At 39.2% G+C, this 23,371-nt stretch overlaps 1 long non-coding RNA gene across 1 annotated transcript in view; it reads left to right on the top strand.

Moving 5' to 3' along the window:
* Positions 1 to 23,371, top strand: part of LOC311437867 — a 37,807-nt gene that overhangs the window by 2,986 nt on the left and 11,450 nt on the right. Inside the window, exons 2-5 of the long non-coding RNA XR_014693769.1 lie at positions 4,968 to 5,052; positions 5,999 to 6,127; positions 6,699 to 6,848; positions 7,261 to 7,431. This is a non-coding gene — a long non-coding RNA (uncharacterized lncRNA). The remainder of the gene's footprint in view (positions 1 to 4,967; positions 5,053 to 5,998; positions 6,128 to 6,698; positions 6,849 to 7,260; positions 7,432 to 23,371) is intronic.

The raw sequence follows: 23,371 nt of genomic DNA, 5'->3' as shown, positions 1-23,371 counted from the left end.
TACTCACCAAGCTAATCAGCTTTCCTGACTACCCATTTAAAAGGTGGGATATTAACAGCAGATCTGCTAATGGAGGCTGAACAGATGGGATTATTTATACATACGTGCTTATAGAAGTGAGGCGTGAATTCCAAAATGGCAGGAGTTTCTATACGTGCTCATGTCCATTAATGTTTCTGTAAGGCAGAAGACTCCAAGATTGTGAATGCAACATAGTCAGTCAGCCCCTTGAGTAGGTATATCCAAAGCCATTTTATGATTTTACACACCAAAACAAAGTGGCAAATTCCACTCAGAAGGCAGTAGACAGCCCTTCAGGTATTATCCATGTTCTGTGGTTTTAAGGAGAGTCTCTGATTAATTATTACTCCATAGATGTGCAGAAGGTCAGTTTGTCTATTAGATGAAATTCTGTGGTCTGAATCTGTAGATCTGACCATATTGTGGGAATTTGAGCACAAAATGAATATGCATTTCTTGAGTATTGTCATTGTTCAATAGCTCCCTATTTTAAACAAGCGTACCTTGGAAGATGCTAGGCTTTTGTTCGCTGGAAAAAATAAAAATAAAAAAAATCTGACCCAAGGCAGCCACTGCTTGCTTCAGAAAAGGACTCCTAAGAAGACACAGCATAAAAATAAAATAAAAATCAAGCCCTAAGGAGGAACTGTGGATTTCATCCATGATGCATGTCTGTAGCACCTGGATAGTTATGGGCCGATTTGAATCCCCAGCAACACCTTAGTTATGCATGTATGTTCATGGGCACATTAAGGCTGATGGATTAGGGACACCTTTCCCTGATGTTTGTGTTGTTTTGTTGGGCTTATATCCAGACCTTAGTGCTATTCAAACCTCATAGTTTTTGTTTGAAATATGAAGCAAATACATTGTGAAACTGATATCTTTCCAAATAATTTTGTCATCAGGCAATTAAAATATCATGTGCTATAAACATCTCTAAGACGCTATGGTTGGGAACATTGCCAGTTTCACAAGTCACATTGCCTTCAAAAGTACAATGAATGTACAGTACTCTGAACAGTCTGGAAAGAGAAGTCATTTTCCAGCTCTTAAAATCTTTTTTTAGCTTTTCGCAATACTCTGAAGTCAAATTATGATGATTTTAAAGGCAGAACTGTTAAATGCCAATGATATGTCAGTATTGGGCACACTTAAATTCCTAACAACACAGATAGACCAGTGCTTAATATCTTAATTGTGCATACAAAACACTTTTAAAGTAAAGTTAGCCAGAATATGTATGCTTTTTAAATAATTATATATTTAAAATATATTAGGAAAGAAAAATCAGATAACATACCTTTTTACTCCAATATTGCTATTTTTGGCTAGGAATATGATTGCATAGACTAGGAGTTTAAAGAGGAGTCTGTAAGATTTGACTCGGACTCATGCTTAGACACCAGATTATCTTCCTTGACTTTGAAAACTGTATTTCTTATGGGCTTCATCAAATTGATTTCAATTTACAAGAAGTTACAAAGCAACTCGTGAATTAATTTGTTAGCTTCAGTGGAAAGTGTTTTGAACGTAATGCCTTAGAAACAACCAACACAGGTCTGAATGTGTAGCGACAAACTTCAGGCATTTATTTTATTACTGGTCTATGCCTCAGTTTGCTGGGTTGCAGGGTGAAGATAGTGGTGGTGTGTCACACAGCAGGGCTGCGGTTTGGTGTCGCTTCTATTCTGAGGGAAGAAATAAGCATCTGAAAGGTCAAGGTGGTGTTTGGGAGCCAGGTCCTGCTTCCTGCATGGCTGGTGTCTTCCTGGGTGCTTTTAGAGGAATAGTCTAGGCTTAGATCCGTGGGAGTATTTGGGCATTTCCTTCAAAATGAGATAAAAAGGGGCTCTGTTTTCCATGGATCTGACTCAAACTCTTCCTGTATCTCTGTCCTCATATGTAAAGAATAATTGTCATGTGCTGTTACAGGACATGTATTTATGAATAACTATACTGATAGCTTCAAATGCTACAGTAAGAGGAGTCAGGGCAGTGAAATTTGGTGAATAGAAAAGCTATTTTTCAAAATGACATAGAAGTGTTGGTCTCGTTGACCTCAATAGTTCTGACTCTCCCAGGTAGTTTAGAAAAATGCACCCTAAAAGTGAATTGACTCTTAGAAATAAGGCATAATATAACTTTATTATTGACTTCATCAGTTTAACACTTGAGTATTCCAACAGGGTGTCCTAAATGAAAAATAACAAGCTAATTAAGACCAATGTTGTATAACCCCTTGAAAACTGTGGTCATGAGGATCTTCGGTGTAATGCACGTGAAAAAAGAAATAATATTCTAGATCCTGTAACTTATCTGAAAAATAAAGCAAACAAATAAACTGACGGTGTTAATGGTCAGTCCCAAAGTAATAGCAGTTCCTTTAGTCTATTGTTGCTCCTTAGGAATAAAAATTGTGGTGAGAAAACCCCAGAGGAGTGCGAACAATTGGAAAATTTTACCTAAGCACTTAAGAAGATTATCTTGAGTAATTTAACTGTTTAGGAAGTACGGCAAGCCACGTATGCTCCTTGTTGATATTCTAAATATAAACATTATTTATTTGTGCTGGATGATGTGCTCGTGACAGGTTGGCTCGAAGGAGGCTGTTTCAGCACAGGAAAGTGCAGTATTCTTTCTTCCACCAGGACAACCAGGGGAACAGAAATCCAGGCAGAGTTTGCAATCCTAGCTCAGGCAATCACAGCCAGCAGCTCTGCTGACAGGGCTGCTTTAATGAGGCAGTCCTTCTCCAGCCGCTTGGTCTGTGCCTGAGTGCAGCCTAACAGGCTGAAAGAAATGGGCAGCACAAAGAGCAGAGCCTCCTACCAGTGCTGCCATGCTGCACTTCAGGAATGGTGTTAGGAAAATCGGTATAAATGAAAATCAAGTAATTATTGATGTATACTGCAGGTGTTTTTAGTCATAGCATTCTGTACTGAAATATTTTTTGGAAAATCCACATTTAAATCTTTGTAGGAAATCGCGTCCAGAAAAAGGAAACAGTGAGTTCTTTTCTGCTGTTTGGTAATGTGGTATATAAATATGACCAAAGCAATAAGCATGGCATTTCACTGTACATACTGAGGGAGTAATACACTGGAATTAGCAATAGAATAGGAGGAATGAATGGGGATATCCTCTGAGTGTTTATTCTCTTTGAAAGGTGATCTCTTTGCCTGAGACTTAAGAGTTACTACATAGCTAATCACTGATGCAAATAGTTGTAGATAGGATAGATGGCCTCAAGATTGATGGCTGACTGTTGTTGGTCTAAGTTTTTAATCCAGGCTTTTGCTGGAATGCAAAGTTCCTAGCTTGAGATCAATTATACAGGGACATCAAGAAGAAAAAGACAGCCATGGTATTCATCTGTTTCTCAAGCTATCCAAGATGGGAAACCATTTTTACTTGCAGTGACATGCTTGTTAATGCTGGGCAATGAAATACTTTTAAAAAAATTATTATTATTGCAACACTTTGCTTGCATTTAAAAGTTAAAACAAACAACCAAAAAAAACACACCCCTTTTTGAATCACCACTCATTTCTTGCGGTTTTCAAAGAATTATGATTGTGTTGCTCAGATAAAACCTGGGGACTTGGAATGTCATTGTAACAATGCAGAAGTTGCCTGAGTCACTTGGGGTGGGCAGCGTCCCAGTAGCTTAATCTAAATTTGTTTCATCACACTGCAGAAGTATCAGAATACACCCAGAATACAACAGGGGACAAACGAAGAATTCTGTATCTGATAGCAGAGATGGGCCTGAATCAATTGCTAGCTCTGAATTAGGAGATGCTTTTGTGTGAGTTCATATCTGAAACATACAGCTTGTCTTCACTGTTGTTAATAAAACGGAGGCTGGTGCAAGAAATGAGGCACTGGGTAATGTAAGAAATGTAAACTTTCGATCGTGGCCCCAAACCTAAAGATGTATTTAGATAATGGAGCAGTTGTCTCAAGTGCAGAAGGTTCTTTACAATACCACCTGTTAAACATGCTTTGATTTATCCATTAAGTACATACCAACGGAGAGTGTATGAATATGAAAGGCTGAGAAAAAGTTAGAGCTATAGCATTTTAAAGGTAATTTTGAAAAAAATAGTAATGCTAAAAGAATTTATGCTATTATTTTATTTACTTCTAGTTTCTGATCATTCCTCTAATATACAGAGCATGAAAATGGGATGAATGCATCGGATTTTGAAAATGTGATTTAAACTGCTTCTTTGATGGATCCTTGCTCATTGAATATCATCCCACGAAGGAGAAGAAAATATTTCTACTAAGATGGAGGGTGAAACACAAAATGCAGACAATTAAGGCTACTGATGTTTAGGATTATGTGATTGGCAATAGATACAAATAAGACTAAGTTTTCATACAAAGTAGTAATATTAATTGAATAACTTATAGCCAAAGTTAAAAGTCAATACATGATGTCCCCCTCAGAAAAGAGGACTAAATTATTTGAACATGTGAATTCTTGACTATTTGGTCAAATGTGTTTAAAATGTATGAAAACACTGGTTATTAATTCTTAATGAAATCTTCCAGGTGTCCAGTGCTGTGAATTCCAACACCTCTGTAGTCAAACAACAACGGTCAAAATTTTGTACAAGATAAGGACTGAGTTTTTCAAGACAAAAGTAGAAGACATTTTTACATTTTTAGTATTTCATCACTTCTTTCTGGCTACTGAATGATTTTCTATTACAGCATAGTTAATGCTTTTTCTGTGTTCTTTTTTTCTTTTTCTTTTTTTTTTCTTTTTCATATTATGACCTGTTAAGTCAACAAAATAGTATTCTATGGAGAGTGTAGCAGTTGCACATGACTGTGATAACTGCATAACTTTGCGGGGATGGAGGGGTATTCTTGCCCTCTTCTTGGAAACAAAAGATACAACCTACTTTCTCTGCCCTTTCCACCCAATACAGGTTCCTTAACACAGTTTTAGCCATGAGACAAGACATCCGGTGTGATTTCAGCAAGCCCATATGATTCTCGAATACTTTTCCCAAGGTAAGGATTAAAGAACATCAAATGCTGCTTGATGAAGAGAGGAAATCTCATGTAATGCTTTTGTTCTGCTAACATCTATGTAAAGAGCTGCCTGGGAGTTTTGGAATGGAATCTGTCATCACGGTAATCCTGTTCTGGAAAATCGTGATGGAGACAGCACTGGCAGTGATGTCATTGACTGTTGGACACAATCATTGCCCACAGCAAAATCATAGCTTTACCCAACTTTTCTTTGTGTCTGACATTTGAATGCCCAATTGGCAAGATTATTGGTGTTGCTTTCTTTTCCCCCTTTCACAGCTGTGTTAAAATTCAAAACACAGATATGCAAGAAAAAGGCTAATACAGAGGAGGGTCTGTTCAATGCTCTCTGCAGACTTTAGAGGAATTTTTGTGCACTCTGCCTTCAGTGTCATATGCAGGAAATTCTTCTTTAGTCCATACAATGCAATAAACAAACCTCCTGTGTGTTAGCCTTAGCTTTTAGCACTTCCATCACAGTCTATGGCGAGTGGTAAAGCTGTAAGAAAGAAGCAGTTTGCTTTATGAGGGTTCTGGCCTACCCTCGTTCTCTCATACACCTATTTGTTAAGGACCTGTTACCACATAGGGCAACAATAGTTGTATGACATAATGCAGAAATGCTATTTATGTACCATGTGGTAACAATTAGGTTGATCAATTGGATTTGGTTATTATTTTTTCTGCCTTTGTAAATTGATCCACCTGTGTTCTGCACTACTGGATGCAAGAAGACAGTCTGGCTTGTAGTCCTCTGGGTTGCCTTTTTTCCTTACGAAGTCATGGGTTGTGTATGTGCACAGTCCTTTGTACTGCAGCGTTGCAGGTAGTTTCATGAATTAAATGGTGTTTGCATTTAAACATCTTTAGGTATATGCTGAGTTATTGCTTTACAGATAAAAATTTTACTTACTCTCACTTACAGGCAGTGGGGGGACTGCACCAGAGCACATATCCATCTTGCAGCCCATGGAGGGCACCACGCTGGAGCAGGTGGATGTTTCCTGAAGGAGCCATAGCCCATGGGAAGCCTGCTCTGGAGCAGGGGAAAATTGTGAGGAGTAGGGGGTGGCACAGAGGAACAACCATGCTGTATGTAGCCTGTCCCCCAGTCTCCCTGTGTTTCTCAGGACCAGGAAGGTAGAGGCATTGAGAATGAAGAGGGAAAGCTGGGCCTGGGAAAGGTGGGGAAGCTGTTGCTTTAATTTATATTTTGTTTCTCGGTGTCCAAATCTATTTTGGTTGTCAAATTATTTTTCCCAAATTGAGTGTGTTTTGCCCATGATGGTAAGCAATCTCCCTGTCTGTATCTCGACCCATGAGGTTTTTCATCTTTCTCCCCCCTGCTGTACTGAGGAGGGGGAAGCATGAGCAAGCAGCTGGGTTGGCATCTGGCTGCTGGCAAAGGTTAACCCACAAGCTGTAGTTACTTCTCTAAAAGTATGGAGGAGTTGTGGAGCCTGAGATATTACGTTTACTTTTGTTGACAACTGTCAGCTTTCTAAGATTGCCCACAGAAACTGGAGTCCAGGCTTCCTTTATTTCCCAGACGATTTTCAGTTCATGAAGAAAACATCACAGAAAAGTATCAAGAAAATTTTAACTATTTTATATGTTAATTGCAGAAAGGAAGATCAGGAAAACAGAAGAGAGAAGGAGAAGAGGCGATGTGTACAGAAAAATATGTGGCTGTCTAATAACACCAAACAGTTGTTTATTTTTAGTGTTCTTCATCTCAGATGATGAAGCTATTGAACACCAAACTGCACGGTCAGGTAACTTCCCTCCAAGATACTTGAGTAGAAAGTTTTGAATTCTTTGTCCTTTGGGCTTTATTTGCAGTTTTTTTGGGTGGCCTTTCTGAGTGTAAGCTTGTCACAGAAGTTTGTTACTTTCTTTAGCTTTTCAACCTAACTCTTCTAATGCTAGCAGTGTATCTTGACCAGATATAGCATTATCTTGACCAGATTATAGCATCTTGACCATGGTATAGCATTAGAGATGTGTGGGGAAGAAGCAGGAGCAAAATATGATCCACTTGTATAAAGAGCCATTTTTTTTTTCAATCATAATAAATAGTTAAGCCTCTTAACTAGAGGGTGAAATAACATGGCTCCAGTGCACGATGTGTAGGTTAACTGTGTTCAGAACCCACAACTAAGATGTGTCTACTTTGTTGTTTCCCAGAAAAAATGAGATGGATGAATTGTTTGCATCCGTCAGACAAACTCCAACAGAGAAAGAGATGGACCAACTCTATCTTCAACACTGCCAGCACTGCCACCTGCAGAGATTATTGCCTCCTGAATGGGAAGAATCCCTTCCTGCCAGAATCTGGGACACAGGAGCAAGGGCTTGGTATGGACTGAAGTTGTTTATTCTTTGTTCAAAGTGGAATTGTAACTGTTACTTTATGATGCTTTTGACCAAGTGGAAAAGGTGCTCTCTCCTGCGAGATGTCTTGGCCTGTCACAGAGCCTTTTTGCCAGGATTTGAGGAAGCTTGGCTTTAACCCTGGCAGGGTTCCACTCCGCGAACTGGAAATTCAGATCAGCTTTAAAATGGAGGTAAATGCTGGATACTTTTGAGACCTGTGGATGAAAAATGCTGCATTGGTGTTTCCCTATGTGGCAAATTTTGGTTATGTACCGAGATCAGAAATGTCACATTGCATGCTGGCACTTTATAAGTGCTGGAATTTTCCTGTACACAGTGCTTCTGTTCGCTACAGTTGTTAGGAAGTTGCACTGAAGCATTTTGGGGCTGAATCTAAACTGAATCTCATAGCAAGAATTTATCAAAAGCAAGACTGTCTGTATTTTTAAAAACACTATGCAGGAAACAAGAGATAACCATGCAGTCTGTTTGAAACATTATACTAGATTTTAAGTATTTAACTTTTAAGTATTTAACCTTTGTATAATTCTTAGTCTTTTATGGTGTCGCTAATTATTTGCTAAAAATGCCTGTCAGTAACAGGTAATTTTCTTAAACAGCATTAATCCAGGTTCCACATGGACAGTATGTTTTCCTGCTCTGGTTCTGATGCTCTTGGGCGGTGCTATGTGGTGGGGGGAAGGGGAGCTGAGCTGCCAACTGGGAATCTTCAACACAAAAACTATTAAGAGGTGATAAATCATTGGAGGCCCAGCATGTGATTAAAAGCTGTGGCCACCAGCAGTGACCCATGGGGATGGAGGTATCAGTGACAGAGAGCAGGGGGAGGTGTTTGGCATTCCTGCTCAGAGGCCTAACCAGGGCACCGGGGTTTGTTTATGTTTCTGTTCCACTGACTCCTGTGAAATGCCCTCTGTCTGTACAGGGAACACACATTGAGTTAGGGAAAGTATCTTTGGTATTTCTTGAAATGTCAAGGCACGGATACTTGAAGGTAATGTGTGAGGAGAATTACCTGAGATTGCAGAGTGAAAGCCAAACATTTAGTCAGTTCAGGGCTCTGTAAATCACCAGTCGGCATCACAGTTGTCATAATTGTAGGTGAGCTTTACACAGATGCACAGGATACTGCAAACATGACTCCTTTCCTATCTGCTAAATTCTTGTCCATCTAGAAAAAATATTTTTTTTCTTGAGCCAAATGTGGGGACATCTTGGGTTCTACTTTGTTCTTGGCTTAAGAGAAAGCTTGATTAAATCAGAGCCCTGAATAATCTTGGAAAAAATCATTAGGATTTGGCCCATTCTGATATACAGCATTTGAATCAATAACAGTATGCTTTGTTGCTGCCCACAAGATGGTGGAGACCTAATTTCTGTGTCAGCTATTTGCCAACAAACATTATGCTACATGTTTATCAGAAAGTACAAAGGTATAGTTCCAGTTGCAAAGTGTTGTCAAGATAAAGCAGCAATGAATAGAAAGACAGCTTTGGAAGGCAGTCAAGAGCCCGAAGAATGACATCCAAGCCCTTTTGTGGTGTTAGTCTGAGTTACAGTGATAGAGAACTGTGGGTCTAGGAGAGGTTTGCTAAGAGGCAAAGGTCATGAAAAAAGAGTTGAACAGAGAACAAGTTACAGCAAATTAAGAAAATAAAATAAAATCAGGTGTCTTTGAAGACCAAATGAATTTATTTTGGTAAAAAGGCTGCAGAAACGCATTTTTTTGAATGCCACATTGTTTTGATAGATGCCATAACAGTTTAGACACATCCTTAATTATTATTTAATAATTTAATTGTGAATTTATTCTGCCACATGTGAAGGACAGTTTTGTCATGCTTAAAAGTAACAAGACATGCCCATAAAGGAATTCCTATATGTTTGACAGCAGCAAATCCAGAGTGCTCTAGAGAAACATGCAAGAAATCTTGAATCAGGTAGATTTGAATATACATGATGGCTTCTTCCTACTCCCTGTAGAAAGAGATTGGCTTAAGGCCTGATTCAGAAGATTTTATGTTTCTTCCTATTCTCTTATTAGTTTGGACTGAATACTTTCCACAGCCATATATTTCTAAACAACTGAGAAGCAACTCACTGCAAACTGCTTGACTTTTCACCAGCACCAAGAATATCTTAAAAATTCACTGTACTACAGATAAGTAAGTGATTCCTGTATAGTTGATGCTGCTGAATGGCATAAGCATGAGAGATACAGACACACCTTGTAAAGGAAGAACATGCCACAAGTAAGTTGGTAATCGTTTGGTGTGAGAGGCTGATAAGGACTCTTAGCTAGTTTAGAAACATGGTTACCAGATGTGTGCTTCCAGATGTCAGCATTTCCTACTATATGCTATTCTCGTGAGAAGTGGGTTCCCATGACACTGTGTTAGAGCCTTTGAGACTTGAGGATTGCCTGACCCTGAAAATTAATTCTGCAACTTTTGGTGCAGCTAAAGTTTATTAGAAAAGACTACAATCTTCACATCCTCCTCTGTATGAGTGGGATCGCAAAATGCCTTGGTAGGTGAGAGACGTAAGAAACTGACACAGAAAGTTGGAAGAAGTCAAACTTCATTTGTGGGCAGAAGGCCAGTGACAAGTCTCAGCAATGATTAACTCCCAGCACACAACTTGTCCATCTAGGAGAGCACAGAGCTCAGAGTTGTGATTGTCCTGTCAGGGTGCTGCTCAGTAAGTGAATTTCTACAGTCCCTGTTTGCACTTGAGTGATGTTATAACACCGTGTAACCTCAGATGATTTCATACCTTGCTTCTGGTTTATTTCCATCCTCTTCAGCTTCTCCAAAACTGTAGCCAGGTGTTTGCTAGCCAGTTATTTGCACCAGGAGTTTACTGAAGTGATGTTATGCATGAACTGAAAGTAAATCAAGTCTTTGTCTTTACCTTGTAGCTTCTTCAGACTCTTTCTAGGCACAGCTGTGCTTCCTAAATCTCAGTTTCCTGTCACTGAACCATGTCCCTTAGTGCCACATCACATGTCTCTTAAATACTTCTAGGAGCAGGGACTCCACCACTTCCCTGGGCAGCCTGTTCAGTGCTTGAGGACATTTTTCCTAATATCAAATCTAAACCTCCCTGCCACAACTCAAGACTGTTTCCTCATTGTGTCACTTGTCACCTGAGAAAAGAGACCAACACCCTCCTTGCTGCGACCTCCCTTCAGGTTGTTGTAGAGAGCAATGAGGTCTCCTCTCAACCTCCTCTTCTGGACACTAAACAACCCCAATTCCCTCACTTCTTAAGTCCTGCTTCCTAGTCCCTTCACCAGCTTTATTGCTCTTCTCTGCACACTCTGGAGCAGCTCTTGGCCTTCCTGGCCACCTGGGCATGCTGCTGGCTCACATTCAGCCAGCTGTCGACCAACACACCCAGGTTCTTTTCTGCCAGGCAATTTTCCAGCCACTCTTCCCTGAGCCTATACCACTGCATGGGGTTGTTGTGACCCCATAACTTTGCCAGAACCTGGCACTTGCCCTTGCTGAATGTCATGCAACTGGACTCAGCCTACTAGTCCTTCATCTACTAAGTAGATCATCTTGTAATAGAAGTAGTATGGCATGTCCCAAAGCCGATCTGTCTTTATGGGGCATATCCTGCGTGTTCTATCTTTGCTTCTTATTTGGGTGGATGCAAGCTCTGTGCAGGTTGGTGCACGTTGTAGCTTATGGCTGTGGGAGACTGCACATCAGTTGCCAAGATGCTCCAGCTGTGATCTGTGTGCATGGACCATCTCCCGCTCATTAACTTGGGTGATGTGACAAAATAAGCCGTCCTGACAAGTGTGGTGTTTTTTTGTTGTTTATTTTTTTTCTTCTCCTCTCAGTAAGGCTTGAGTAATACGGAGAACAGTGTATAGATTGAATGCATTATTGCTATGAAAGATAGTGCTTACATACTCTCAGCAGCACTCCAATCCACTATTTCACATTGCAGTCCAGGCTTCTGTTGGGAGCACGCTGTGCTCTTTTTAGATGGTTATCTTTGGCCACTTCAGAATTATTGGGTTTGATTATTTATATGTGGTCTTTTTAAAACTCATTTATTTTAAAAGACAGCCTGTGCTTATGGTAAAGGGTCCTCTGGCTTTTTGTGTCCCCTCTAGCAAAGTGACTCAGACTGATTATGGCTAAACAGGCAACGGTGCTGTGAAAACCAGCTTTTTGCAGGCCTGGAAGGTCAAATCAGTAGCCTGGAAATGCATTGGGGTCACCATACAGACAGGAGAGACCTTTAACAATTACATTTAATTTGACTTGCAATCAAACAGAAGTAGATGGCAAAGCAGGAAATGGTATCTTTAGGCATGACATGAAATAGTATTGCTGTCAACTTGAATAAGAAAGTCTGACTCTTTTTTTTTCCTTTTTTTTTTTTTTTTTTTTTTTTTTAAGTGACTACATATTTAAATAGCCTGTAGGGTCAAACAGCCTTTCCTACAGCCCTTTGATAGCAGGCCTGATAACAGCATATACACTATAAATATCCTAAATCAATAATTCTGTATCACTGCTGAAAGCAGGCGTGTTCACATATCACAGCAGATGGGAAGAAAGCAAATAATATTTGTCTTGCCTTTCAAATTGATTTCCTGTTTTTAGCAAGCCAGAGTGTGTCCATATGTTAATCAGATTGCTAAGAAAGATAGCAGGGCTCAGGGCAGCAGACTTCTACTTGACCTGCTGGGAAAAGGGGGGGGCAAGGAAGGGTGGAGGAAGTCCTCCATGGCCCTAAAATATCTGTGGCAGAAGCAGTTTTTGTAAACGTTATACAACTGCCTGTGTTTCCTTGACTTCCCCTGGGAAGTGCTGGGTGTCCTCCTTTCCTTTTCAGGCAGATATTCACAGTGATCAATAAGCTGCAGGATTGGACAAGTTCATTAGGGATTTCTTAATCTACCTTCTCTTTCGTTATGGAGAATATTTGGCATGGTGAAATATTTCCAGTGCCCTGATCTTGGGTAGAAAGACCCGAGGTCCTCAGGAGGTGCAAAGGCTGCAGCCCTTCTCCCTTGCCTTCCCTTGCCCTTCTTCAGCGTTGTGTTTCTCTGCACTTGCCCTAACGCATAGCTATTTCAGCTGTAATGTGCCCTACCGGAGCATGAGGATAGTCCATAATGGCTTCCAAGTGCACTCCCAGGTTGTACTATTTTTCTTTGCAGACAGGAGATTTTAATTTGCTGTAATGACAAATAGTTAAGAGAGAATTTGCATACATATATAAACTCTAGTGATGTTTATGGGCAATATTCAATGGGATGGAAGGAAATGGTGGCACACTTGATGTTCTTCTGTGGAAGGAATTTATGTACATTCTTCATGCATCTCAGTTCTATTCTGCTTTAAAAATCCCAGACTTATAAACCGTTTCTTATAACAGTGTCAAGAAAACAATTTCACTGTCTGTTTAGTCCATATTCATGATCTGCTGGAAAGTTCACCTGGCAGCTGCTGTTCTGTTGAAGTTGTTCCTGCGTTCGTGCCAATGTGGCACACTTATGTTATCATAAACATTAAAATCAAAGAAAGAATCTTTAATACATTCTGTATCAAATATAAGCCTGTCAGTGTTCAAGAGGCAATCAGATGATGCCCCCAGTAATATGCTTTAACTTTGGGTGAGCACTGAAGGTCAGATAGTTGGACTAGATGATCTTTGAAGGTCCCCTTCAACTGAACTATTCAAATTCCCATTTAATTTTAATTCAAGTTTATACATCTGGTGTTTTAAGCTTGACTGGTATGAGTTAATGTATATGATCCCAGCATCCCTATGGAGTCGCAGTTATCTCCTTCAATCTTTTGAGAGGAAGGCTGATCCAAGAGGAAGGCACTGCCTTGATTTAGGAGACAATTTTCAAAACTCTACCTTCATGTCTGATTTTGAGCAAGTTATTAACCTATACTTTTGTTCCCCAGAAAGCAGCACTTCCTGCCCTGTAGATTATAAAATACACTAAAGACTGGGATGTGGTCAGATTCCACAGGTACCTAAAACAAAAAAGTAGGTGTGCCAAATGGATTAGTTTGAATCAAATCCTAATTTATGTTGCTTGTTGATAGGGGTATGAAGGGGAATGGATGAAATGAGAATGAAGCTGTTAATTTCTTTCCTGAATTCGGTGTGCATTGGCTGTGCTCAAGAAGTATCTAGGATGCCCAAATGCAGGGAGGACCAGAGCTGATCATTCTTATATTTCTGGAGTTAAAAACAGAAGGCCACCCCTTCCTGTAGTGGCTTTTATTAATAGAAAATTATTTTTTTTGGAGAGGAAGGATGATTTTGTGGAGATGGAAGCCAGATGATCTCAGTTCTAATCCTGGTGTTGACACAGATTTTCCTGTGTGACCTCAGAAAAATCTCTTGCTGCATTCCAGTTTCCAATCAGTACAACGCAACAATCATTCTTTGTTGTGTCTGAACAGCACTCTGCAGTTAATAAGGCATGGTCACTAGACAGATTTTGACACATGCATAGGTGATTAAAGATGGCGTTTGATATCCAGTGTTTTTTTACTCTGTTTGTGGTGTTTTTGTGTGTTTGTGTTTTTTGTTTGTTTGTTTGTTTTAAGCAATTAAACTCGTAAGGCGCTTAACTCCTGTGGCAGTTTGGGAGCTCTGTTTCTGTCTCCATCAGTGCATGCCTTAACCCCTTTTGAAGTTCTGTCATGTACTAATGTGCTGGAGTAATAGAAGAACTCTAGAAATGATTGTCCTTTGTGAGTATTTTAGTACTTCCAGTAAGAGAAGCGGGCAGATGTAATCAAGTGAAATCTGTTAAAATACGAAGTCACTTTGAATGTTACTTTGGTTATTTTTTGTATTATTGGAATAACACTTGAAGACCCATCACACTAAACTTTGTACTCACAAGATCAACTCTATCTGTTTCTGTGAATTGCTTTGCAATATAAATAAAGATCTTTTAAGAGCAAAGCAAGGGCATGTCCTCTACCTCTTCTTTAGGGTGTTTCAGCCGAACACAGGACTGGCTCTGTAATTTCACACGTAAACATTGTGAGTCCCCAAGAAACATTTTGAAGCAGGACCCTGTATTTCCTAAAACATGTAATCAACTGATCTGTTACTTAAGAGCCCATCCAAACTGCAACCCCATCCTTGTGCTGTCTACTCCTTCCATGCTACTACTACTACTCAGGAAGGGACACGAGATTTCTTTCCCCATCATTTTTGCAATTATCCTTTTATACATGCTATCATATCATCAGTGCCATGCCTTTTAACACCTCCCCTCCATTACCTGCAGTGTCTCCTCAGTGTGTTGCTCAGGGTGTTGCTGTTTCTTTTGACAACAATTTGCATGAGCTAGGTGGGCTGTGCTCATGTTAGTATTTGTCTTCCCTGCACACTGCAATTTGTGCCAGCCCAACTGACCCGTAGTAGCCTTTGGAAATGATGCAGATTCAATGGCTCAGTGCTACTTTAGGTTGGTGGTGGTATTCTCTAGGTTACTTGGAGTGTTACGTTATAAAAGGACAAATTTTTAACTTCTAAAAGCCTGCCATTTGCTTTTGTCATGTAAGGCAAATGTTTATAATGGGGCTGAAAACTAGTGAAAGCCTCAGCTCAGTTACTCCCCTTTTAGGAAAGTTTTTTTTTGTTGTTGTTGAATTAATAGGTAGAGCCTCATCAAAGGTTGGTACACTTTGCAGCAGCCACTGCCAAAAGAGTAAGAGAGAAGCCAGAGATGAAGTGACTCAGCCAAGGTTATGGAGCAGCTCAGTGCAGAAATCAGGCGCAGATTACAGCTTGCCTGATAGCAACTTAATGCTTTAGCCACCAATTTATGTGAGTTGACAAATATCCAGGGTCTTTATCCAGACCCTTACTGCGTTTGTAGCTGGGTTGTGAGGAATGTTTCCCCTTTTCTTTTCCAAATAATCAACATTTAAAAATCAGTACCAGTGCTTATTTATGGTCCTTTCATTGACTTGGAATCTTCTTGGCTGCACATCTGATTCTTTGTAGACACAGGTACTGCAATTTGTATGCTGTTATCTGATCTATTTTCTAGAGTACGTGTAGCTGGTTTTGAAAGCGAATAAAAAGTAATCCATTTAGACTTTAAATCCATTCAGTAGGAACAATTATCTCAAGTGCTCCAGCTTCTAACATTCATCACGCTAGAAAAGGACACAAAGACGTTTATAAAAATATGACCATTTAACTCAAGTGGTGGTTTGAGGACATAAGAATAGAATCATTCTGTTGTGTTGAATAATATTATGTGGTTAAAATATGGCTAACAGGCCTTGATTATGGCCATTAATGGTCGTGTGTGTGTAATAAAGGTCTAATAAAGGCACTCTAAAAAAGTTACCAAATATTACAAAGAGTTTCTTGGCTGTTTACATCAGGAAATATTCTAGGTAGAGGGAAAAATCGTGAAGTGTTGGCTGTTAATCTTGGGTGAATGTAAGAGATTCAATTATGTAATGTGACAATGAGTTTGTTCTGCTTTGCCTTAGGTTAGAATTTAAGCTTTTCCTCTTCAGGTTTATTCAGATTGTTAAGTGGCTGCTGAGAAGCTGGAATCTTGTCAAACAAACTTGGCTTTAAATTTTAAATTATTTTTAATCAATATGTGAAGAGGCCAAGCTCTGCCATATGTTACTCACCGTCCATTAGTTGGTAGCTGGTCATTAAACTCTCACTAAGGTTTCCTAACTGTGACTATTGTGGCGATTTTTTTTTTCCCTCTCTTTGTAGAGTATGGGCAAAGGAGAGCATTCGTGGCAGATTGCCTTGAGGACAATAAAAACTCTCATGTAGTATGGTTGTTTGTTCAGGCACAAACAATAGGGACATTTTGCTATTACCATTTGCCAGCTATCAAGGGGTTTTGAACCCCCTCCCCCTTGGTGCCTACAACTCAAAACAGATGCAAAATCTTTCTTTTCAGCCCCCTTGAAATGACCTGTGGTGGTGCAGTGTCATTTAGAGGAGAAATTATTGGAGTGAGAGTGGCTCATAACAATAGGGGCCTTGTGCCAGGCACATGACAGAACAGTGAGGGGGCTGTTGGTGACTTTATTGGGGAGGAGGATGGCGATCTGGCAGGTGCTGCCATTGTTAAAGGTCCCCGCTCCTAGACAGTGGTCGCAGATGAGTTCATGTCATTTTGTTCAAGCTCTTTGCACTGAGTTCAGTGATGTGACACTGGTCAAGTAGCCAATCCAGCCCTTCTGATCTCTTCAGCACGGTCCCTTCTGTAACATAACCCCTTATTGCTGAGATATGTCAACATGCTACTAGGCCATATGGCTTCAAGCTAGAGTAACTTTTGTTTTCCCTGAAAAGGACATAATAACTTAATGTTTACTCTGCTAATACAGCCCTGGTACTCACTACTGATCCTGACATTATTCTGTGGAGATGTCATCCAGAAAACCAATTAAAGTGTATTGATACAAAATAGATCCATTGGTTTAATGCTGAATTTTACAACAACAGAGATTGTTGCTTATGAGCTGAAGGCTCCCACTGACTATACTTAGAAGTGTGTGTTCTCAGGCTTTTTCTTCTTATATGCATAACAATGCAGTGTTCTGGTGGTGGGATTGCAGACCAGCAAACTGGGGTGAAGAAGTTGAAATTTTTTTACACTTGAAATAACAACATGAGTGATGTTAAGTAGAAAAGGTTAAACACATTGAAATAAATGTATTAATTCATTAATTTTACTCATGCTGTCCCTTTTCTCAAAGCACCAGGCCACACCATAATAGCTACATCTGCTTCTGTTGTACATATTGTTTAGTTCTAGTTTTGTTGGCTCAGAGAATAGGAACTGGTCTTTCTGTGGGGAAACAAAGAATTTGTTTTTGTAAATTGCCATTTTTTTCCTGAATAAATCATGACAAACTTGGCAGGTTGAACAGATCAGCCATACGGAATTTGGCAATTTTTAGTCTGCTAAGGATAATTAAACATGGATGTTATGTAGTCTAATGAGATACATGTTTGTGGTACAGGGGAGAAGCAGAGAGACAAACTGAAGAGATGGCACTCAGGAAAAAATGTGTCTTTAGACAGATTTGGAACTGGTGACATATAAGAAATCTGAAGCGTTTTCAGACACACTTAACAGGCTATGGTAGGTAGTTTTCATCCAAACAGTAATTGTACATCCAAAATTGTCAGTTAATTTATAAAATTCCACTTAAAGGGTAGTGTGTTTTTTTTTGTTGTTGTTGTTTTGTTTTGTTTTGTTGTGTTTTTGTTGTTTTGTAACCAAACACCATAGAGGACCATTCTTTTACAAGCAGGCTGATGTATTACGAGACAGAACAAAGACTTGGTCACAGTATGTAGAGGAACGCTGACCACATAAAGCCATTTGCACTGCGGATAAATGTTAGTATTATTATTAATCTATTTTGACTTTTTGTTGTTGATACATATAAATAATAATGTAATTTGCAATGAAATGGACCTACAAATACATTTTAAGTATTAAAAAAGTCTATATGAATTACTGCAATTGCATAAGATAAAGAACCATACCTTAAAAATAATGAAGAAAGGTAACTTTGTAGGAAAAAAAAAAAAAAAGGATTATGTAACTTGCTATTGGCAAAACTAAATCAACTATTGCAGACCTTTTGAAATATGAACCCTCATAAAACACCAGCGAGAAACCTTTCAGATTTCACTGATTTTGTTGAAACCCTGAGAATACCAAACTTTGTCCTATATTTTAAATGTTTATTAGTTTTAGGATAAGACTAATGTAAGTCTTAGGATAATCAGGTAGCATGGAAAGGAAGTAGCTTCTGGCTAAAATCTGCAGTCAGTAAGCTAAGAGCATAATAGAAAAAGGCATTATGGTTTATAGGAATGTCCAATATCAGTGTAATGGGAAATGACTCAGGTATGCAACCAACCTAGCCAAATGGTCCACAAACAAACAAGCACTTCCCACCTCATTTCCCCCAAAATAAAAATAACAAGGAGACAAGGAAAGTGAAAACAAATCTAAATGGACAGGGAGAGGAGGGAGGCATGTAAGGAAGGGTGTGAATGTGATCTGCTAAAAGAATGTTGCAAAGCTTCTCAAACTGCACTATCAGTAATTCTTAGATCAGGGAAAGGGAGTCCCATCTCTGGGTGTGCTACTCCCATTCTGACCTTTAAATGGAGAATGCTTCTTTTCTTATCTGTTTTACAACTAGTAAAAGGGAAGAGATTACTGCCCAGATGTGGGGAGGTTTTCATTAGGTTCAGTAACGCACTCTGACCCTGTGGATGGCAGAGCCAAAAATACAAAAGGAAATGAGGGCACATGCACATACGGTTTGTGAAATTGAGCCAAATACTCCATACTACCCCAGCTGAGTGACAGGGGCTTGTGTGGTCAAATAACCCTCTCACTCCAAATTGATGCATTTTACAGTCTGACAAAGCCATGGAATACACATTTATGCTACTATATGCACAAAACAATATTAACAGAACTTTAAAATGCAAAAAACAAGCTTTCAGGTTTTAAGAAATGCTAGGCTTGAGGTTGCCTGTTAAATGTGAATTGGCTCCACTTGTGCGGATGCAGTAGGATACAGTCTTTAATGGCATGATCACACACAGGGCCTCTGCTTAGTTCGCTTGACATGACAGACCTGCTCAGGAGTGAGTTTGGACTGAGCACTGAAGACTCAGTATTGCAGCCTGAACAGCTGGAAGGTGAATAATAAATGAGAGGAAATGCCACTGCAAAAATAGGGCTGTCTGTTCCTTTCCATATAGATTGCTGAGAAGTGTTTTGTCCTCTGTCTGTCCCACAGAGTTCCTAAGTAATTCTGTACATCTTTTCCGATGGAAAGTGCCTCACCTTCTGAGTGCCCAGCCTTAGAGTTTTGGCTTTTATTTGCAGAGGCACTGGGCATTCAGACTTGCAGTTGGAATCAGGGGATACTGTGCTTGCCACAGGACAACATGCTCACCAGTGAGAGAGATGATTTGTTTTTCATACAGATCCATTCATATGGAGAGTTCAATTAAGGTTGTTTGGCCAAGCTTAATTCTGACTTTTCATGTTTTCTGAACTTTAAGAACTTGATTTTGCTATCTTGTTAATGCTCTGACTTTAGAGGTTTCCATAAATTAGTTTGTAATCTCCTACTTTTAAGGAATCAAAATGTATAATTAAAGCTCCCATCTATTGCATCCTGAGATAACCAGAGGTTCACCAGCATGGCTTTAACTTTCAAATGCAGTGCACAGACTAGTCGAGCTGCAGAGATTATGGTCATAACAGCAAACTGTAACACGTGACCCCCCTCCTGGTTGGAACAGGTTGACAGATATTTGTCAGCAGCAGTGAGCTATAGGACAAAAAGCTTATTTCTGGTGGAAACTACATTATAGTCATCTCGGGCTGGTTTCCAGTTGTCCATCTTCTCTTCTCTTTTGGCCCATATTCTCTTACCTGTTCCAGTCCTGTCAGTTCTCAATACCTGCTAATCAAGCTAGATATGTGTTTTGGTTGAATCATCTTAGCCTCAGCCCTATGTGACCGTAAAATAGCTCAGTCTCAGCATACTTACGCTCTCAGCTTATGACTGTGCATGTTAACAGTTAGTTGCAGGTACTGGCTTTCAGCTGAGGGCCTCGTCTGGCTTGATCTATTCTCCAGCTCAATTTGCCAATGATAATCCCCTTCTCCCATTAATTGTCTTCTATCTCAGGATCCTCTAAACATTCTCAGTGCTATCTGCAATCTGCATAGTAAATAATAAACAAGCTTCATAATAAACAATAGGTAAGACAGTAATAAAGGTGTATGTTTGGAAACGAATCTTTTCATATTTTTTTGGTGTCCAGAGCAAAATCAGAGATCTCAGAGAGTGGCAGCAGAGGCTTGTCTCACCAGTCCAAATGCTCTGAAGTCATTCCCACGGCTTGTAAATCTGCGAGTATTTTGACAGGATTCAGTAATTACCTCTTCTTTTTAAAGTAGGAAACATTAATAAGGCAGAAGGATGACCATGGTCCACCCTGTTTACTTTAAGGGATTACATTTACAAGAAGAATTTGTTAATTACATTTCCAGAACTTCTCTGAAAATACAAATTGCATTCATTAAATGGACTCATTTCTGATTTCCTCTTTGTGATTCAGTGGACTTGATTATCGTAGGGAAATACCTAGTATACAGGGATTATATCACTTATGTACCTATGAAATTATTTCTCTCTCTTTTTTTTTTTAGTGTAAAGTCCTGGTGTGATAAGAATTGGTGTATAGTTATATATAGTTTCTCTGGCTGTAGAGTTTATTGAAAAGGTAATGCCCCTTAAATGATGTGTTGCTAAATTTTATCTGATGTGTTTGACACACAGTAAAAGCAAGATTGGAAAAAAAACAAACAAACCTTATTGACTGTTAATACAAACTATTAACTTTAAAGTCTGGCTGTCATATAAATAGTATTAATTCTTTAATTTTTCCAGAGTTCTTCCTAGATGTTTGGAAGAAACAAATGTGTTCTTTCATTGCTCATGTGTAGAGTAACTCAGTTTCCTGCAGAATTGAGACTAACCTCAGAATTCTCAGCAGGAGAGTTCAGCATGGATGCTGAACTGAGGCTACTCTCAAGTGTGCAAAGTTAACTCAAGAGGAAGCACTAGGATGCAGGTCATTTACTTACAAATCTTCACTGATAATCTATTCTTAGGTACATTAGCCTGAATTTTAGCCTCCCCTACCTCTTCAGGACTAAAACCAGAATTTACACAGATGACAATATGTGTCCTATTCAAGTCTGCATGTGCAAATTCTGTACATATGTGTTTTGGTAGCGTGCAATTCATTCAAAACAGTAAGGCTTACCTGAAATTCTTATACATTAAACAAAATGAGAACTTTAATTTATTTATTTATTTTTTCTTAAGAATACCCATCCTGAAAATGACACTTCTAAGAAGCTTCTTTTTAGGAACATGGCACAAGAGACCTGAAAATCACCACAATATAACTTTATGTTACAATAAGAAAATGTGATCAGAAACAAACATCTAAGCTGTCTACACAGTATGGTGTAAGACACTTGGGACGGATTCACAGAGGCCTTTATATAGCAAGAAACATCAGGTTTCTTGTCTGATCTGCAAGAATTAACATTGAAGAAGATAAAATTGTATCTTCTTTTTTGCAATCAAACTTCCTTTCTTGTGAATAGATCTCCCAAAACATGAAACATAATCTGATATTTTTGATCTGGAAATGATAAGCACCAGCATTCTCACTTGTGTTAGTAAAGAACAACTATGGTGTTCTCCAGTAAGGGTCATTCACATCTGATACAATTGCTGATGTGTGAATAGATAGGTGAGGCAGGTAACTATCAGGAGTCATAGATGAAAACAGACCCCAGAGATGTGCAGAGCAACCATTGGTACCTTGCTGACAACAGAATCAGCTAAAAAAACAGAGCTGGTATGCAATCACCACTGCTTGCAACATGTGGGTGGTTTTTTTTGCTCGTTTGTTTGTTTGGTTGGTTTTTGTTTTGTTTGTTTGTTTTTCTCCTCAGCAGAGTAAGTAAAACAGTGGCAGCCACTAAGAAATTTTAGTCCTGCTGAGGGTCTGCAGGAAGGCCTGGAGAATGAGGAGCATGAAGTGTTTGGTTTTTTAGAACAGTGGCTCTTTCATCGTGGCAGGCTAACAGGCCTGGGAATACTCTATTCTGTTTCTGCTTGGTACAGAGTACATTTGAAGAGATAATAACAGCAAGCAACGTATCATAGCTTTATGATCACTCATCAGCTTTGGGGAGTCTGTGAAATGAAAGGCCCACAGACTGGACAAGGTTGAAAGGTTGAGGCTACAACCAGACTTTTTGTTCCTGAGACGGCCAGAGCCATTACTGAACAACAGACAGCTGTGAATAGATGATGGGCATCTTTGCTTTGTTGCTGCTCCCTGGTTTAAGGATACTCTTGTCCTCCTTCTGCCCCTTCTATATTTGACAAGTTTGCTTTCAGCAGATATGACAGGCACTGGTGGGGGTCACTGGCCCAATTCCACATTTCCACACTTGGCTTGCTCCAAGTTCACTGGCCTGAACTAATGTCTCCAATGGAGGTCGTGCTACTGAACATTATGAGTTTTTATATATTAAACATGCATTAGTGGTTTTACCCTGCTTATCTGACAGCTGTAGAAAAAATAAAGAAAATTCAGTTTGAACATTAAAAAGCAGGGCTTAATTTATGTCCAGTACTTTTGTTCCCCACTTTCTTTTTCATTTGCCAATTGCAAAGCTCAAGGGAGATAATAAAATGGAGGAGCTGCTACTTTATACTTCCATGTCTTTCCAAGTGCCTGTGCCTTGCTGGGTGAGCTAAATCTAAAACTAGGAAAAGAGTTTTCAGATGGAAATTTGATTAAACAATACAATCATCTGTCTCACAATCTGTTTTTTTTATAAGGAAAGTATTTTTTTTTTTCCAGGGGGAATTTTCTTTCAGAGGGTTTTGTATGAAAAGGCAGACGTCATGAATACTGATGGGAAGGGCTCAGTGTTTTGTTATTTCTGTATAACAAAGACAAAATGCTTTAATAAAATCAGAAAACACAGATGTTACTTTAAGTATATTTTGCATCTTTTACTTTTTTTTCTTTCCTTTTTTTTTTTTTTTTTTTTTTTTTTTTTTTTTTTTTAAGTTGGGAACAATCCCTCCCTCAGACTGACAATGGCAGCTCATGACAGACAAAATTAGCAGCTGGAAACTTAGCCAAAATTTGGGGCTTTTTAGTATGTTGTTATTGTTTGGGATTTTCTTAGATGGTGAAAGGCATGCTTGAAGGAAGAGGCATGGATGAATTGAAAGTCCTTGTTTCTCAATATAGT

This window comes from Aythya ferina (genome assembly GCF_964211825.1).
Source record: "Aythya ferina genome assembly, chromosome: 5".
Classification (NCBI taxonomy): Eukaryota; Metazoa; Chordata; class Aves; order Anseriformes; family Anatidae; genus Aythya; species Aythya ferina.
This window is presented reverse-complemented; position numbering and strand designations above follow the sequence as displayed.